Source organism: Mastigoproctus giganteus, chromosome 7 (assembly GCF_048544385.1).
Source record: "Mastigoproctus giganteus isolate SK-2022 chromosome 7, ASM4854438v1, whole genome shotgun sequence".
Taxonomy (NCBI): domain Eukaryota; kingdom Metazoa; phylum Arthropoda; class Arachnida; order Uropygi; family Thelyphonidae; genus Mastigoproctus; species Mastigoproctus giganteus.
Window position 1 is genome coordinate 137,800,243 of NC_143581.1, and position 14,286 is coordinate 137,814,528.

The 14,286-nt window shown below is 39.9% G+C and overlaps 1 protein-coding gene across 1 annotated transcript in view; it reads right to left on the reverse strand.

Annotated features, from left to right (window-relative positions):
• Pdk1 (Phosphoinositide-dependent kinase 1) overlaps nt 1-14,286 on the reverse strand; it is a 595,617-nt gene that overhangs the window by 569,758 nt on the left and 11,573 nt on the right. The window lies entirely within an intron of this gene.

A 14,286-nucleotide genomic window follows, 5' to 3' on the forward strand; every position in this document is an offset into this window, starting at 1 on the left:
TTGAAGATAAATACAAGAAAGGCACCTGGGTTGGATGGGATCTATCCAGTTATATTAAAGTAAGCAGCAAAGGAAGTAAGCAAACCCTTAGCCATAATTATGAGAGCTTCCTTGGACTCGGGGGAAGTACCCATGGACTGGAGATGTGCAAATGTGACCCCAATTTACAAAGGAGGATCAAAGGGTGACACAAGTAATTATAGACCTGTTAGTTTAACTTCTGTTCCTGGAAAATTAATGGAGGCACTGGTTAAAGAAGCACTGCAGGATCATGTAGACAAGACTTCAGTTATAGCTGAGACACAGCATGGTTTTGTTAAGGGGAAGTCTTGCCTGGCCAATTTGATTGGATACTATGATGCAGTCACAAAAGAACTGGATGCAGGGAATAACTTTGATATTATATACTTCGATCTTAGAAAGGCTTTTGATACTGTTGCATATGGAAGATTGCTGCACAATTTGGAGCAGTGTGACATTGGAGGCAAATTGCTGCTATGGATAAAGGGGTGGTTGAGGGGGAGAAGACAGAGAGTGGTAATCAATGGACACTGCTCATCGTGGACTAATGTTATTAGTGGTGTCCCTCAGGGTTCAGTATTGGGTCCATTATTGTTTTCTGTATTTATAAATGATACTGTTGATGGTATATCAAGCTTAATGTCCAAGTTTGCAGACGATACGAAGGTTGGCAGGGTTGTCAAGGACACTACTGACACTATGCTACTGCAACAGGATCTGGAAAGGTTGAGCAGATGGGCCGAGAGGTGGCAAATGAAGTTTAACATTTACAAATGTAAAGTACTACATATGGGAAACAGCAACCCCAGAGCTACGTATCAACTCTGTGGCACTGACAGTGGTAGAGAAGGAAAGGGACCTGGGAGTGGTTGTGCAGGCAGATATGAAGTTTTCTGAGCAGTGCAGACGGGCTGCAAGAGTAGCTCATAGTGTATTGTCGATGATATATAGGAATTTTTCTAGCAGGGATAAGCATTAGTAGAGGCATATGATGCAAGAAAGCAAGCTTATTCAGCATCAGCCAAAAAAAAAAGAAAAAAAAAAAAAAAAAAAACAACCACTACTCCCATTTCACCCCTCAATTCGTTCGAAATACCTGTCCAGCTGAGCCTTAAATTTGTTTAGGCTATCAACTTCAACAACAAGCGATGGAAGTCTATTCCACAAACCAACTGCCCGCTGGCTAAAGGCGAATTTCCGCACATCTATCCGACATCCGTCCTTCCTCAATTTGAATTTATGCCCTCTCAGGTGATTATTCTGAGCAAGAGGAAGAATTCCATCGGCATTGAGCATGCTCAAGCCATTCAAAGCCTTGTACACCTCTATCAGATCACCTCGGCGATGCCTAGTCTCCAGGCTCTGTAATTTGCAAAACTTAAGCCTTTCTTCGTAAGAGCAACCCTTTGTTCCATTCACTAATCTTGTTGCCCTTCTCTGTACTCGTTCCAGCAGCTCTACATCCTTCTTGAAATGAGGCCTCCAGACCTGTATACAGTACTCAAGGTGTGGCCTGACCAATGCCTTATACAAGGGAATAATCACATCCCTGTCCCTGCTAGAAAAATTCCTGTATATCATTGACAAGACACCATGAGCTACTCTTGCAGCTCGTCTGCACTGCTCAGAGAACTTCATATCTGCCTGCACAATTACCCCCAGGTCCTTTTCATTCTCTACCACTGTCAGCGTAGTACCACAGAGTTGATACGTTGATCTGGGGTTACTGTTTCCCATATGTAGTACTTTACATTTGTAAATGTTAAACTTCATTTGCCACCTCTCAGCCCATCTGCTCAACCTTTCCAGATCCTGTTGCAGCAGCATAGTATCAGTAGTGTCCTTAACAACCCTGCCAACCTTTGTATCGTCTGCAAACTTGGACATTAAGCCTGATACACCATCATCAATATCATTTATAAATACAGAAAACAACAATGGACCCAACACTGAACCCTGAGGAACTCCACTAATAACATTAGTCCACGTTGAGCAGTGTCCATTGATTACCACTCTGTCTTCTGCCACTCAACCATCCCTTTATCCATAGCAGCAATTTGCCTCGAATGCCACACTTCTCCAATTTGTGCAGCAGTCTTCCATGCGCAACAGTATCAAAAGCCTTTCTAAGATCCAAATATATAATATCAAAGTTATTCCCTGCATCCAGTTCTTTTGTGACTACATCATAGTATCCAATCAAATTGGTCAGACAAGACCTGCCCTTAACAAACCCATGCTGTGTCTGAGCTATAACTGAATTCTTGTCCAGATGATCCTGCAGTGCTTCTTTAACCAGTGCCTCCATTAATTTTCCTGGAACCGAAGTTAAACTAACAGGTCTATAATTACTTGTGTCAGCCTTTGATCCTCCTTTGTGAATTGGGGTTACATTTGCACATCTCCAGTCCATGGGTACCTCCCCTGAGTCCAAGGAAGCTCTCATAATTATGGCTAGGGGTTCGCTTACTTCCTTTGCTGCCTCCTTTAATATAACTGGATAGATCCCATCCACCCCGGGTGCCTTTTTTATGTTTATCCTCAACAATTTCTCCTCCACTTTCCTCTCAGTTATTAAAAAATCATCTAGCTCACTGCCAATGTTTACTTCACCTACGACATTCCCCTTCCTGAATAACTCCTCATGTGTGAATGTAGATGCAAAATACTCGTTTAGATTGTTAGCCACCTGAGCTGGATCCTCAACTGTTGAACCATCAACATCCAGTGGACCAATCTGATTCATCCCTTTCCTTCTTGAGTTTAAATAGGTAAAGAACTCTTTTCTGTTTTTCTTTGCATCCTTTGCCAAGGATTTCTCATAATCTGCCTTTGCCTGCCTAATCTCCTTTGTGACTTGGTTACAGACCAACTTATATCTATCATAGGCTTCCACGTCACCCATTAATTTGTATGTATCCCATGCATTTTTCTTCTCTGCCATATGTCTCATTAGTTCATCTGACAACCATTTAGGCCTGAACCTTGAACAATATTTCTTGGTTGGTATGTAAAGCCTGGTAGCTTCCAAGATTAGTTCCTTGAATGCTTCCCATTTTGAATTTGCTGTTGGTAACATCATCAGTTGGTCCCACTGTATAGAATTTAAATACTGTCTCAGACCAGCATAGTCTCCTTTACGAAAGCAAAAACCCTTCCCTTTACCTCTGATGGTAGTTACCTCCTTGAGTAAATCCCACTTCAGCAAACTGTGATCACTGCCACCCAGTGGTTCATTTATCTGCAGATTCCTAATGCATGAAGAATCACTACTGATAATCAGATCAAGAGTATTACTCCCTCTAGTTGCCTCCCGAACATGCTGGTGTAGAAAACAATCATCCAATAAATCCACAAAAGCCTTGCTAGTGTGTGAGTGACCAACCCACAAATTCCAGTCAATATCTGGGAAATTAAAATCCCCCATTATAAGACTCTCTGATTTACTGGCCCACTCTATTTCCCTGTACAGTATCTTATTATACTCATCAGAGTCATTAGGCCTATAGCACACTCCTACTCTCAATTTTGATTTACCTATGCTTATGTCACACCAAACTGACTCAACACTGCACTGTCCAGCGATGTCAACTGGCTTCACTTCCTTGGATTTTGTGTTTTTTAACTAATAGCATAACCCCTCCTCCCTTCCTATCCTGTCTATCCTTTCTGTAGACGTTGTACTCCCCAAATTCCAGGAGGTGATTATTCCCTTGTATAAGGCAATGGTCAGACCACACCTAGAGTACTGTATACAGTTCTCGAGGCCTCATTTCAAGAAGGATGTTGAGATGCTGGAACGAGTACAGAGAAGGGCAACAAGATTAGTGAATGGAACAAAGTGGTGCTCTTACGAAGAAAGGCTTAAGTTTTGCAAATTACAGTGTCTGGAGACTAGGCACCGGCGAGGTGATCTGATAGAGGTGGATAAAGCCTTGAATGATTTGAGCATGCTCAATGCTGATAGGATTCTTCCTGTTGCTCAGAATAATCACCTGAGAGGGCATAAATTCAAAATGAGGAAAGACAGATGTAGGATAGACGTGAGGAAATTTGTCTTTAGCCAGCGGGTGGTTGGTTGCTGGAATAGACTTCCATCCCTTGTCGTGGAAGTTGATAGCCTAATAAGTTTAAGGCTCAGCTGGACAGGTATTTCGAACAAACAGAGGGGTGAAGTGGAAGTGGTTATTTTTTATTTTTTTATTTATTTATTTATTTGTTTTTTTTTATTTATTTATTTATTTATTTTATTTTATTTTTTTTTTTTTTGGCTGATGCTGCATAAGCTTGCTTTCTTGCATCAAATGCCTCTACTAATGCTAATGCTAAAAAGACAATCACCAAGTTGTGATCTGAGGTGCCTAAAGGACCACTTACTTCGACTATGTATTTAGAAGGGTTGTTTGTGAGAAAAAGATCAAGCACTTTGGCTGCATGGTTAGGATTGTCCAGTAACCTTGTAGGTAAATGAACAATCTGTGCAAGGTGATTAGTAATTGCAAAATCCTCAGCATCTCATCTAGCTGGATCGGTGTGACTAGAAAACAGAAGCCAGATAGAGTTGCGAACATTAAAATCACCAAGGAAAATTACCTCACTGTTAGGAAAGTTGGACAGGAGAAAGTCAAGTTGTTGTGAAAAGAGGAAGTCAGAGAGCTCCAAGTGATTGGTGGAGTTGGGAGATCAGTAGAGACAACAGATGAATTTGACAGAATGAGGTAGAAAGGTTCTAAGCCAGAGAAGATCGAAAAGAGGAGATTCCAAATTACCAAGTCTCTGACAGGGAATATCGGAACGGACATATGCACAAATACCACCTTTCAGGCAAAAGGAATCATACAGCGAATAATTTGGACAACTGAGATGAGTAGTAGTTGAATCAACCGATAACTAAGATTCTGTCAGAAAAAGTACATGGAAATGGACGTCATTGAGATTAGAATTGAGACCACATATATTTGTGAAGTGTTTGGGAGGTTTAGATCTCTTAGCAGATAAGCTTACTCTATCAGTTTGACAATTCATGGTATATTCAATACTAAGAAAAAGTGGAGCGGACATGATGTATGAAGTAATTAATTTTTAGATATGGCATACACATGGTAAGAATATTTGTGAAGTGTTTGGGCGGTTTAGATCTCTTAGCAGATAAGCTTACTCTATTAGTTACTCTATTGACAATTCATGGTATATTCAATAATAAGAAAAAGTGGGGCGGACATGACGTAATGAAATTTTTAGATATGGCATACACATGGTAAGAATATGCCCAGATCCTTGACATAATGTGGCCTCGACAATGCCTCCCACATACACACAACTCGGACTCCCTCCAGTCACTATCTGGCAGAGTAGAGGTAGCAAGATTATACGCTAGCTGATCCGAAAGCCTGCAAACACTGTTTTAGAGCTGTACCCTCAAAATGTAAGGAAGATTGGATCTCGCCATGATGTTCATCATAACCTCAAAAGTCATCAGTCATACTGCACGATGGAAGAGGTGGGGAAGGGTTTACCGGAAATTAGCTCTAGAGACTAAAAACCTCCAAGCTTCAAGCCTCCAATAAACAAAGTGGTAGTGGTATTGCACTGGTTGATGAGAGTCATCTACTACTAAGTATTGCCTGGTAACACGGAGGGGACGGCATTCCTCCATGTGGTGTGGGCACCACACCTCGAACCCTGCTTACGTTGGTTCTCACCTGGGTGGTCATCCACATTGTGCTTGTGCATGGAGGTTATACCCAGTATTACTAACAGTCCCACCATCGTGAAGGTGCAAGCAGAGGACATGGCTGTCACAGACCGTTCGGACTTCACCAAAATTTTTGGTGAAGTCCAACTGGGTCCACTTGACTTGAATGTCACCCGAATATCAGTTCCATCAGCGTTTTAGACTCCCAGGTAGCAAGTACAGCTTGTCTGGCATATCTGAGAGAATGTCGGTGACAATCTCAATACCAAAAAACCAAATACCACTATGTAATTATTTACCTGCGTTTATATCATTTAAAAAAAGGCCTTTTGTTTCGAGTTTCATAATGCATGAGGAATACTGTTGAATCTCAAAGAGCAGGACTAAAATATTTAACTGAAATATTTACAAACTATACAAATATTTAAAATATTTACAAAATACTAAATTATTTAGAAATATACACTATTCATTAATATACCAAAAAACGTTACAATGGAACATCAGACAGTCAAGTAAGTGCACGAGGTTGGCGAACTTTATGGAGGCAGTTGTCAATAATTAATTGCATTTTAAGTGATATAACTGCCTCGCTCTCTTCTCTCATTGGCTTGAATAAATATCACTAGGAGGAAAACTTTTTTAATATATAGAGAGATAAATAAGAATAACAATAATAAAACAAACACAACAAAAATTGCTTCAGCACAGCAACCTTCCCCAAGGCCGACATGATTGCTAGGTAGATAGTGGACAATCTGGTGTAACTCTCAAGAACTAACACTACTATTAGATGTAAGCCAAAGCTAAATAGGCCCACCTCCACAGATGAATGATGTTGAAAAGAAATAATAATCATACTGCATCGAGTGTGTGGTGCAAGATAAAGTCACTCGCATTCAACCCTCAGAACGTAAACCAAGGATGTACAAGAAATGAGAGAGTGGGAAATTAGGGAGGAAGAAGTAAAACAGTTGATCGGGAACTCCCATAACTGGCAAACCCCAGGAATAGATAAAGTCCACAACTACTGGTACAAGACACTCACTTGCACACACAAGCATCTTCACCCAAATAATAAGGCACCCAGAGACAATCCCCAAGTTTCTCACTCAAGGAATCACATATCTGAAGACAAAAGAGTAAGATACACGAAACCTGGCAAAATATAGGTCAAACACCTCTATCTCCCAACGATGTACAAGGTTCTGACCAGCATGACCAAGAAGACATCACACCACTTGGAGAGTGACAACATAATGGCCAAACAGCAGAAAGAATGCAAGCGAATGAGCAAAGAATGCAAGTAGCAATTAACCATAGATGCAGCAGTTATAGAGCAAGCCTACAAGAAACGCCACAACCTGTACCCAGCCTACCTCGATTACCACAAGGCCTTCGACTCTGTGCCTCATAGCTGGCTAATAGAGACACTGAAGGCCTATCAATCTGACAGTGATACTTCCTTGACATTAATGGTGGTAGTCAATTTCTGAAAAAATGGAGTACCACCATTAAGGTCAAGAATATCACAACCATACTGATTCCCCATTAGGAGAGAATCTTTTCAGGGAGATGCCCTGAGCCCACTGTCGTTCAGTCTAGCACTCAAACCACTATCCACCTTGCTCAACAATAGCAAGTATGGATACAACCTCAAGGAAAGGAAAACATGTACACCCTTATCCATTTTATGTACATGGATGACATCAAGCTCTAGGTGGCAATCATGAAGCAACTCCAGCAACTACTCCGAACCACCGAAGAATTTAGCGATCATATCAAGATGGAATTTGGTCTGGACAAATGTAAAACCCACGGTTTGCATCAAGAGAAATTAGTCACCCGAAACTATCGTCTGCAGACTGGAGATGATAGTTTCAGATGACTAATCAAGAGATCAAAGCCATGTGTGAGAGAGAGAGAGAGAGAGAGAGAGAGAGAGAGAGAGAGAGAGAGAGAGAGAGAGGCCTACAAATACCTGGGGATGATGCAGGCTCAGCAGTTGGAGCACAAGGAAATCTAGGGCTACCTAACCAGAAAATACCATGAGAGACTCAGAGGCCTCAAAACAAAGCTGAATGGAGGGAACACAAAGCCATAAATACCTATGCAGCCCTAGTGCTAACATACTCCTTGGGGATCATAGATTGGACTATCACCGAGCTGGAGAATATCATGAAAAAGACAAGGATAATGATTACCAAGAGCTGCCAACACCCCACCCCCCGAAGACAGTCGTGGAGACTGACAATAGCTCAAAAAGAGGGAGGAAGGGGCCTGATATACTTCATAGAGCAACAAAAAACAGCGATATCTAACATGAAGGATTACTTCCAGGAAAAACACAGCAGCACTTTACCGGGCCATAAGGATGATAGACAAGTGGCATACCCCCATTCAACCTAAGCGAGGGGTCTCCTCCTGCCCAGACAGCACAAACAAAGCTAGAAAAATAGAAAAAAGAAGACACTCCATGGTAGACACTACAATGACCTCCATCAGGTTCACATAGATAAAATGGCTTCCAATGCATGGCTCACAAAGCGAGATACTCTTCCCCAAGACTAAAGATCATCCAAGATCAGGTAATCAACACCAGAAACTATAGAAAATACATCACCAAGGAGCCCCGTAGTATCAGATGACATGTAGATGATGCCACCTGGCCTCAGAAACAATCCAATACATCGCCACAGGAAGCAAGGTGATCACCCAGACAGAGTACACTTGTAGACGCAACCAGGTAGTCAAGGAAATAACAGCTGATCAAAGAAAGTGTACCATACTACAAGTACGGTACCCCAGGCAGTACTAGAGACCCCACAAACAAGCTGTACCAGGACTGTATCATAATAACGGATAACACAATCCTGAACAACAGACTGGACATAACCCTTGTCGACAAGAAGGAAAAGGCTACTTATCTGATTGACATAGCAGTGCCCATCACTGGCAATCTCCACAAAACCCATGAGGAAAAGATCAGGAAGTACACGAATCTAAGACAGGAGATCAAAGAGACGTGGCAGTGTTGGGCACTGCTATGTCAATCAGATAGGTATAACATAACCCTTGTCGACAAAGGTTATGTTCAGTCTGTTGTGTGTCTTTTTTCTCACAAAAAAAAAAGGGTTAAATGCACCTATGCTCATCTTTCTTTACACTCAGATTTATAGTTGTCACATATCTCTACTGGCAACTACTCTGACTTTTTAACATTAGCACATTACAAATATTGCTTTCACTGCATAAAAAAAAAAAAAAAGGCACCAGAGTTTTCTTTTTTGCTCTTTGAATTACTGTTCTTATAAACAACTACTCATTCTCTACAAATCTGAAATCTGCACAAAAACACAATATTGTTCCCATATGGTAGTATCCCCAAAATGCTTAGGCTTCTTGGTCCATTTAAAAGTGGGCAGACAGATTAATTAATGATCCATCTCTTACAGTCTCTCTCTCTCCACTCTGTCTCATAACCGTTCTGTTTCTGCTGCATGCTTTTCTCTAGATACTTCCACTGATAGTTCTTCAGGATTGTCATCAGTAATTTTTCCACTCTCTTCCAAACCAGTCTCGACATGTGCTGCAAGCAGCAAGTATCCATTCACTGTATTTCCACACTCAGAACTAACTTTTCCTTTCTCATTTATCCCTTCTGTTTTCTAGAACAACCTTCCTTCCCATATAATTCATAAAAACTACATTCTACAGAAATATAAGTCTAATCTAACAAGCATTTTCTGTCTTTTCAGCCTTCAACCTATACATTCTAATACCTTTCATGTTTAGGGATTTCATAAAAAAAAAAAAAAAGACATTGAAATTTTATTCTTATTATATATAAAAAATATATAATCTATTGTAAAATCAAATGAGAAACCAAAGCCCTAGACAACTCTCAATAGCATCTCACAAATTCCATGCAAGAAGTGAAAAAAAAAATATTAAACCAATATTGTTTTTAGAAAGTAATACTGCACATCCAATGGAAACAGTAACTAGATTTTAAGAAGTTACATTAAGATTAATACAAGTAGTTTTCAGGGTAACGAAACCCTTCTTCAGCAAGTGAAAATAAATGCATACGGGTCATTCTATGTCAAGTCATGGAATGACTGACTTAGGGGTCGACCAGGGACCTCTAAGTCATTCCATGACTTAGGGGTCCCTGCTCGACAATGTGGTCTAAAACTGGTACCAAAAAATTTGTCGCAACAAATTTAAGCAACACTTTTGAAAGTCATAACTTTAAAATAAAAACCTTTGGTGCCTTTGTCTTTGGACATTCCACTTACTAACTGCATGAATTCAGCCTAACTAAATATCAGCTCTTACACATGTTTTCTGGCTGAGATATTTTCCTTCAAAGATTGACTCAAAATTGAAAGTCAAATTTGACCTATCTTAAGGGACAAATATCTTAATGTGGGCCACCTTCAATTCTCTCGTTTTTGCCACCACTTGAAAGAGCACAGTTTCAGCTACAATGATCATGGCTTATCTGTTTTGTGTCTTTGCACTTAAGGCCTTAAAATTAAGCCTAAACATCAAGTAGTTTTATGTGCTATATTGTTATTTTGTGAGATTCTTTTTTGTTGCAAAACACTTCCTTAATCCTGCCAAATGTTTAGAATAATCTTGAAATAGAGTATATTCTTGAATATTCTAGAAGAATACACAAGAATTCCAGAATATTGTACAATTCCAGAATATTCTTGAATTCCAAAAAAAAAAACTGAGGAACATTCTAGGGCTCTGGAATATTCTAGAATCACACAAAAAAAAAAGTATAAATAGCTGATATTTGAGCCATGCTGTTATTCATGAGTTTTATCTTCATGATGAACAGTTGGTTTATTTTGTTCCTCTATTTTTTATTGTTTGACTGTAATAAAGTTAAGCTTTCATTGCTTGCAGAAAAGTCCACTTATTAGTCAGCATGAAAGACATGGAATCAGAAGATGGAGATAAGCTGGACTCATGCACCATCAGTCATATGGATAATGTGCTATCTTACACATGCAAAACTGGATTAAAATTATTTAAAGAATTTGAATTTGAAGAACAACAGCTGATAGGTTGACATTGTGGATTAAAACTGGGTGAGGAAGACAATTTTCTACATCATGAAGTTTTGCTTTTGACAAAATTTGAATTTTTGCAGCATTCGTGTTGCAATCCTTTCCAGAAGAAAAATCATATGGTTAAAAAAAGTTTACAACCAACTGATTTGTCAGTGGCAGACTACCTGAAAGACCTAACAAATGTAGACATAAAACCAGGCCAGAAGCTGTGCCCATCATTCCAAAAAGAGTCTAACAGCCGAAAAGCAGCAACAGGAACATCAACTTCATCTGGATCAGACAATGATGACAAAATGCATGTGACTGAAAGCTTGAAAATAAGTTTGATAAAGTTTGGGGATTTTGTATCAGTGCTGAATGGAATTTCTTTGGCATTAGTCAGGGCAAGTCACCATGTGATGGAATTGATGGAATAATAAAATGATTGGCAGCACATGCAAGTCTCCAACGCCCAACAGAAAACCAAATCCTGACACCAAGACATGTTTGAATTTTGTGACAAGCATGTGACTGGAATAAAATTCTATTTTGTTTCTAAAAAGGAAATTGAGCTAGTAAGGCCATTTCAAGAGAAAAGATTCATAGATGGTCATACCATTGCTGGAACAAGAGAAAATCATCACTTGTATCCTATTGATGCAAGACAGATTCGTGTTGGCAGAGTATCAAACGACACATCATCATCATTTGTAGCTCATGTGGATCAGACTAGTGAAACCAATATTCAATATGTAACAATTATACAATATTGTGCAAATGTGCAATATGTTCCTTGACGTTGTCGCAGACATTCTCTCAGATATGCCAGACAAGCTGTACTTGCTACCGCGGAGTCTAAAATGCTGATAGAACTGATATTTGGGTGATACTCAAGTCAAGTAGACCCAATTTCGGCAAAGTCCGGATGGTATGTGACAACCAAATCTTCTGCTTGCACCTTTGCGATGGTGGGACTGTTAGTAATCCTGAGTATAACCTCCATGCACAAGCACACGGCGGGTGATCACCCAGGTGTGAACCAACGTAAGCAGGGGTCGAGGTGTGGCACCCACACCACATGGGGGAATGCCGCCCCTCTTTGTTACCAGGCAGTACTAGGTGGTAGATGACTCATCAAACAGTGTAATACCACCACTTTGCTTATTGGAGGCTTGAAGTAGTGGAACCCATGTTTAGTCTCCAGAGCTAAGTTCCGGTCAACTCTTCCCCATCTCTTTCATCACGCAATATGATTGATGACTTTTGAGGTTATGATGAACATTGTGGCGAGATCCAACTTCCTTACATTTCGAGGGTACAGCTCTAAAACGGTGTTCGCAGGCCAGCCACTGTTAGTACACCAGACCGAACCTATTGGTAACTGTTTAGAAGGCTTCCGGATCAGCTAGTATATACAGTGGTGCCTTGGTTTGCGAGCATAATTCATTCCAGAAATGTGCTCGTAATCCAAAGCACTCGTATATCAAAGCGAATTTTCCCGTAAGAAATCATGGAAACCCAGATGATTTGTTCCAAAACTCAAAAATATTCATATACTGTAAAAATGATTAATGCAAAATACATACATACCTTTTCATATTTTTAATATTTAAATTTAATATACATAAAGCAATCGGATTTATAGTAGGACGACTTTCACTGTCACTAACGGAATCACTGCTATCTGTTGACTCTTTCTTTTTGTGCGACTTTAATAAGGAACCTCTCCAATGACACTTGCCTCCTCTTGCGGATTTCACAGAAATATGACATTGCATTGTCGTTAAACAGATTCATCGCTCGCACTATTACAAAATGAGGGAACACACTTGATACACATAAACAAAGCTGCACGCATGTAGCAATTGAATAAACAACACCGTAAAGGCAGAGATACACTATTAACACCTCACATTTTACTAAAGCACATTTCTAGGGGTTACTACCATAGAACAATAAAAACAATTTCCAGTTAAGGTCCTGCTAGTGGAATCTGTTATAAATTGGTAGTAAACTCGATCTAATTGCATTTGCGATTATACCGATAGCTGGAATTGTGTGGGTTTTTACGTCATTATGGCGAAATGTTTTTCCCCTTCACTGATATAAGAAACATAAATACGTTTTCAGAATCTCCTCTTCATTCCTATCGTGTTGCGTTCGGTTGGGGTGATTCTGCGTTCGACTGCCATTTCTTGTAAACACAAATGCAAATCATGCATAAGCGAATTCGGTTCGTGTTATATAAGCTATCGTTCGCGTATTTATAAATCGTGTATGATCGAATTCGTGTAGTGTAAACACGAATATACGAGGACTGACTGTACTCGTATTGCAAGACCTCGCTCGTTCATCAAGTTAAAATTTATTAAAAATTTTTGCACGTCTTGCAAAACACTCACAGACCAAGTTACTTGCAATCCAAGGTACCATTGTATATAATCTTGCTACCTCTACTCTGCCAGATAGTGACTGAAGAAAGTTCGAATAGTGTGTATGCGGGGAGCATTGTGAAGGCCATGTTATTTCAAGGATCTGGGTATATTGTTACCATTTTGGGTATCTTCTTACCAACTTTTGCCCATCTGGGTATATTCTTACCATGTGTATGCCATATCCAAAAATTTCATTACTTCATACAGCATATCCCACCCACTTTTTCTTACTATTGAATATACCATGAATTGTCAAACTAATAGAGTAAGCTTATCTGCGAAAAGATCTAAACCTCCCAAACACTTCCAAATTCATTTCACAAATATACGTGGTCTCAATTCTAATCTCAAAGATGTCCATTTCCACTTGCAATCTGCCAAACTCCATATACGTTTTCTGACAGAATCTCAGTTATCAATTGATTCAACTACTGCTCATCTCAGTTGCCCAAATTATTCGCTGTATGATTCCTATCGCCTCAAAGGTGGTATTTGTGCATATGTCCGTTCCGATATTCCCTGTCAGAGACTTGGTAATTTGGAATCTCCTCTTTTCGATCTTCTCTGGCTTAAAATCTCTCTACCTCATTCTGTCAAATTCATCTCTTGTCTCTACTGTTCTCCCAACTCCACTAATCACTTGGAGCTCTTTGACTTCCTCTCTTTGCAACTTGGCTTTCTCCAGTCCAACTTTCTTAACAGTGAGGTAATTTTCCTTGGTGATTTTAATGTTCACAACTCCAGCTGGCTTCAGTTTTCTAGTCACACCGACCCAGCGGGTCGAGATGCTGAGGCTTTTGCTATTACTAATGACCTTGCATAGATAGTTCATTTACCTACAAGAATACTGGACAATTGTACCCATACAGCCAACACGCTTGATCTTTTTCTCACAAAAAACCCTTCTAAGTACACGATCGAATTGAGAGGTCCTTTAGGCACTTCAGGTCACAACTTGCTGATTGTCTCTTCTCCAATGGAGCCTTTATCTCATGGCTATTCCCAACCTCATATTGTTTGGCATTACAATAATGCAAAATGGGATGACCTGCAAGATTTCTTTTCT